This window comes from Petaurus breviceps, unplaced genomic scaffold, assembly GCF_028583685.1.
Source record: "Petaurus breviceps papuanus isolate PSGF00001 unplaced genomic scaffold, PetGlider_PUasm1.0 90822, whole genome shotgun sequence".
Lineage (NCBI taxonomy): Eukaryota > Metazoa > Chordata > Mammalia > Diprotodontia > Petauridae > Petaurus > Petaurus breviceps.
The window spans coordinates 19,779,218-19,785,197 of record NW_027187351.1 but is presented as its reverse complement, the minus strand read 5'-3'; the positions used below and the strand labels follow the sequence as shown (position 1 = coordinate 19,785,197).

Below are 5,980 nucleotides of genomic sequence, written 5' to 3'. Positions count from 1 at the left end.
TCTCTCTCTCTCTCTGCCTCCATAATGCTGCTTCCAAAAATTCTTCTAACTCTTTTTCTCTGCTTCTTCCTCTCTGAATCCATGGCACCAGCTCCTCCCAGTTCAGCTCTCTCTTTTCACATCAACAAGTCCATCCCACAAATGGGATTCACAAGCTCTTAGTTTAAACACTCAACCTGAAAACCAAGTCAATAGAGGGGGAATGCTTTTTTTTTCTTTTCTTTTTTTTTACAATAGGAACACAGGTGTTGTGAAAACCATTGCTAAACCTCTACAAAAATGGGCAAGGAAAAGACTCACATTAACATTATCATCGTTGGACACATAGATTCGGGCAAGTCCACTACCACTGGCCACTTTATCTACAAATGTGTTGGAATTGACGAGAGAACCCTTTAGAAGTTCGAGAAGGAAGCTGCTGTGATGGGAAAGGGCTCCTTCAAATATGCCTGGGTCTTAGATAAACTGAAGGTTGAACGTGAGCATGGTATCACTATCAATATCTCCCTGTGGAAATTTGAGACCAGCAAGTACTATGTGACCATTATTGTTGCTCCAGGACACAGAGACTTTACCAAGAACATGATTACAGCCATGTCTCCGGCTGACCGTGCTGTTCTGATCATTGCTGCTGTTGTTTGTGAATTTGAAGCTGGTACCTCAAAGAAAGGGCAGACCCATGAGCATGCTCTTCTGGCATAGACACTAGGTGTGAAACAAATGATGGTTGGTGTAAACAAAATCGAGACCCCCTAGAGCCAGAAGAAATATGAGGAAATCGTCAAGGAAGTCAGTACCTATATTAAGAAGATTGGCTACAAACCTGACACAGTAGCTTTTGTGCCAATTTCAGCTTGGAATGGTGACAACATGCTGGAGCCAAGCTCTCATATGCCTTGGTTCAAGGGATGGAAAGTCATTCATAAGGATGGCAATGCTAATGGAACTACACTGCTTGAAGCTTTGGATTGCATTCTGCCACCAACTTGTCCAACTGACAAGCCCCTTCGTCTACCCTTCCAAGATGTCTACAAGATTGGTGGTATTGGTGCTGTACCCCTTGGCAGAGTGGAAACTGGTGATCTAAAACCAGGGATGGTAGTCACCTTTGCTCCAGTCAATGTTACAACTGAAGTAAAGTCTATTGAAATGTACCATGAAGATTTGAGTGAGGCTCTGCCAGGTGATAACATTGGATTCAACGTGAAGTATGTGTCTGTCAAAGATGTACCCCACGGTAATGTGGCTGGTGATAGCAGAATGACCCACCTATGGAAGCAGCTGGTTTCAATGCATAGGTTATTATCTTGAACCATCCAGGCCAAATCAGTGTTGGCTATGCACCTGTTCTGAATTGTCACACAACACACATGGCTTGCAAGTTTGCTGAACTGAAGGGAAAGATCGATTGTCCTTCTGGTAAGAAGCTGGAAAATGGCCCTAAGTTCCTGAAATCTGGTGATGCTGCCATCATTGATATGGTTCCAGGAAAGCCCATGTGTGTGGAGAACTTCTCTGATTGTCCTCACGTGGATCTTTTTGCTGTCCAGGATGTGAGGTAGACTGTTGCACTTGGTGTTATCAAGGCAGCTGACAAGAAAGCTGCTGGAGCTGGCAAGGTCACAAAACCTGCCCAGAAGTCCCAGAAGGCTAAATGAATATTCTGTACAACACCTGCCACCCCAGTCTTAATCAGTGGTGGAAGAATGGTCTCAGAACTGTTTGTCTCAATTGGCCATTTAAGATTAATAGTAAAAGACTTGTTAATAATTACAATGCATTGTAAAATTTTCAGGAGGAAAGGAATGTTTTTGTGGAGGATTTTTTTCATGGCAGTTTTAAGTTATTAGTTTTTAAAATCAGTAATTTTTAAATGGAAACAACTTGACCAAAAATCTGTCACAGAATTTTGAGACCATTAAAACAGTTTAATGTGAAAAAAATACAGGGTCATCTTTAAATTCCATTACTATTAAATCCCACCCCTCCAGGATCCTTGGCCTTACAATCTCAAACTAAATGGCCATGGATCCTGGAACAAATAGAGGCACTATGCTTTGAAATCATAACGTAATATGCCATAATGTAATGCCAAGCAAAGGCAAATTCCAAGGTTCAGAAATACCAGCATAGCATGTCAACAAGTCCATCACACAAGTGGGATTCACAAGCCCTGGGTTTTAATACTCAACCCAAAAACGAAGATAATACAGGAGGATCTTTAAATTCCATGACTAATGCATATACCCACATCTAAAACCACAAAGGGAAAAATGAAATGGTCTCAAGCCCAATAAACTTTTTTGGAAGAACTCAGGAAATATTTTAAAAGTCAATTAAAGAAAGTAGAAGAGAAATTCAGAAAAGAAATGAGAGATATACAAAAAAGAGTCAGTAGCTTGGAAAAGGAAGCCAAAACTTGATTGTATAAAACAAGTTTTCAAAAATATAATTTGCCCAATGGTAGAAAAATTCACTGAAGGTAATAAGTCCTTAGGAAATAAAGTGGGTCAAATGGAGGGAAAAAGTGCACTAAAGAAAACAACTCCTTCAAAATTAGTATTGGTCAAATAGAAAAGGAGGCAAAAAAAAAAAAAACTCACCAAAGAGTAGTACTCCTTAAGAAAGTAAAACAGGTCAAATGGAAAAGGAGGTACAAAATCTAATTAAATAAAATAATTTTAGGATTGGGTAAGTGAATCTATTTACTTTATGAAACTTCAAGAATCAGTCAAAAAAGAACAAAAAAATAGAATAAAATATAAAATAAAATTTTAGTAAAACAACTGACCTGGGAAATAGATTGAGGGCAGACAAATTAAAAATCATCAATCTACATGAACACCATGATGAAAAAATGAGCCTATATAGCACCTTTCAAGAAATCATCAATGAAAACTGCTCTGAAGTCCTAGAACTAGAGGGTAAAATAGAAAATCATGAAAAGAGAGCCAACAACCTCACTGAAGAAAATAACACCTTAAAAATATATTAACTCAAATGGCAAAAGAGTCCCCAAAAGTAAATGAGCAGAAGAATGCCTTAAAAATCGTAAATCAAGATGTTGTTAAACAGATCCAAACAAATGAAAACATGGAAGGTAATGTGAAATATCTCATGGGAAAAAACACTGACCTGGAAAATAGATCCAGGAGAGATAATTTAAAAATTATTGGACTGTCTGAAAGCCATGATAAAAAAAAATAACCTAAAAATCATCCTTCAATAAATTCTCAAGGAAAATTACTTTATTTTAGAATCAGAAGGCAAAATAGAAATTGAAAGAATTCACGGATCACCTCTTAAAAAAGATCCCAAAAAGGTAACTACTAGTAATATTATAGCCTGCTTCTGGAGTTCCCAGATCAAGGAGAAAATATTACAAGCAATTAAGAAGAAAAAATTCAAATATTGTGGAAGCACAATCAGGATACCACAGGATCTAGTAACTTCTACATTAAGGGATCAAAAGGTTGGAATATGATATTCCAGAGATCAAAGGAGTTAGGATTAAAACCAAGAATAACCTACCTGATAAAATTGAGTATCATGTTTCAGAGGAAAATAAGGTTATTCAATGAACTAGAGGACTTTAAAGCATTCTTGATGAAGAAAAAAGAGTTGAATATTAAATTTGACTTTCAAGTACAAGAAGAAAGAGAAGAATGAGAAGGTAAACAGGGAAAATAAATCATAAAGAACTTAACAAAATTTAACTCTTTACCTGCCTACATGAAAAAAAAATAATTATAACTTATGAAACTTTTCTCAGTATGAGGATAGTTGAAGGGAACATAAATGTATACAGACACACACACATACACCCACACGCAAATATATATATATATATACATATATATTTGTATGTATACATACATATTTATGTCTGTATAGGAGGATGTTTGTATGAATACATATGTGAGTTTGTATATATGTGTACAGGTATACATTGATAGAGTGCATATGAATTGAATAGGAATGAATGTTATTTAAAAAGTGAAATTGAGAGGTGAGAGAGGAATATAATGAGGGCACATGGGAGAGACAGAATGGGGTAAATTATCTCACATAGAAGAGGCAAAGGATTACTGTTAATAATGAAGGGGAAAAACAGGAAGGCAAAAGGGAATGAGTGAACCTTATTGTAGCAGCAAGTACCCCAGCATACCCAGGGTGGATGCCAACACAGGTTCTTAGATCCACTTTTCTAAAAGAAAGCAACTCAAAATGGATTAACAGTCTTGCTTTAATCAAACATATGTCATTTACCTAATTCAAGGAAAAAATATCAGTACTCTGAAATTCAGAGTATACAGAAAGGTTACAAGCAGAAGTTACCAGAAGACAGAGAAGCATTTCAGCAGACAAGCCTTCAACTGTGTGACCATCCCATCCATACCTAATCACAGTTACCAGAAAGAGAAGCACCAGCTTCTGGGATTTCAAAGCTGTAGGGCTAAATGGCTGCCAGGAGTCTTATTTGGTCAAGTCACACAACCCTTCTCAAAGTGAGCCCCAAAACAAAGCCTCACATAAGAGTATATATAGCCTTTTCTTTCCTCAGAAGATGTAACAACCCTCTTCACCCACTGCCCAATCAAAAAGCATTCCAGAAAACCAAGCCTCCAGCCACAAGGTCCAGGTGCACTTAAGCTTATCAAAGGGCCTAGGCATAGGGACAAGCTTAAAGTCACATTTCCATGTAATTCCAAGCAAAGGCAACTTCCCAAGTTTCAAAATACCAGCATAGATGCTCTCCATTTTATTCAGTGAAAAATTAAGAACAGAGAAAATCAAAATATGACATCATTGAAAATACAGCACTTACTAAGTGTAATTCAATAATGTCCAAGTACTACCCCACCCCTGGACATTACATTCATTTAGTCCATCACAAAGCCCCTCTTCTCAAATGGAGATTAGGTTCCAATCATAAGTAAAGTACATTTATTTGTTTAATCACAGAGCACAAAAAAGTCAAAAGTTCCCCACCCTTGGATTACAATTGAATCTACCCCAGAGTTAAATTAAGCTTAAGCACAGCATTTAATACCCAAAAAGAGGTCTTTTCTTTATCTTGACTTGAGGCAAGTTCTCAGCAATCTTTGTTCCTGGGGAGACAAAGCTTAGCAAGGCCATAAGATACATTGTCAGTGTCTTCATTAATTCATTCTCTGTCTGCAGAACAGTCCTAGAACCTCTGAAAACATTAGCAAAACCACCTTCCAGGATTTCTGTAAACATACAACAAGAAAATCCTTCTTCAGTGCTTCTTAACCAACAGCAAGGTTCCAGAACCTCTGCAACAACAGCACTGTCTTTCACCAGTGGACAAATCTGGCAAAACAACATCAAAACAGACAGACAAAGTACCAGCATAAAAGCCATGTCTCTTCAGTCCTTGGCAGCTCTCAAAAGTCCTGGCAATTCAAAGTGGCCTTCAACAATCCTCTCAGTCTCTCTCCGCCTCCAAGATGCTGCTTCCAAAAAATTCTCATGCCTCTCTATTTTCTTGTGTCTCTCCAAATCTATGTCACCAGCTTCTCCCAGGTCAGCCCTCTCTTTTCATGTCAACAAGTCCATCCCACGAGTGGGATTCACAAGCTCTGGGATTTAACACAATCAAACCAAAAACCGAGCCAATACAGGTGGATCTTTGAATTCCATTACTATTATATTCCATAACACTTACTGTCATTTAATTTAGCTTAGGGAGGGAATGGCATAAAGACTAAATTTTTCATCTTGCCTTACAGGAGAATAGGGGGGAAAGGGATGAGAAGGGGCATGTGTAATGGAAATGCAAATTTAAAGATCTTCCCTGCCCCAAGGCTAAAGTGCACCTGCAGCCTGGGGTGGGAGGCTTGTTTTTCAGTGGATACTTCTTGATTGGCCAGTGGATCCAGAAGGTTGTTACATTCTCTGAGCCAGGAGAAGGCTATATAAGCCCTGATGTGTGGCTTTGTTTTGGGGGCTCACT

General features: G+C 38.1%; 1 pseudogene; it reads left to right on the top strand.

Annotated features, from left to right (window-relative positions):
- Positions 1 to 261: 261 nt before the first annotated feature.
- Positions 262 to 1,943, top strand: LOC138148169 (elongation factor 1-alpha 1 pseudogene; annotated as a pseudogene).
- Positions 1,944 to 5,980: the final 4,037 nt, after the last annotated feature.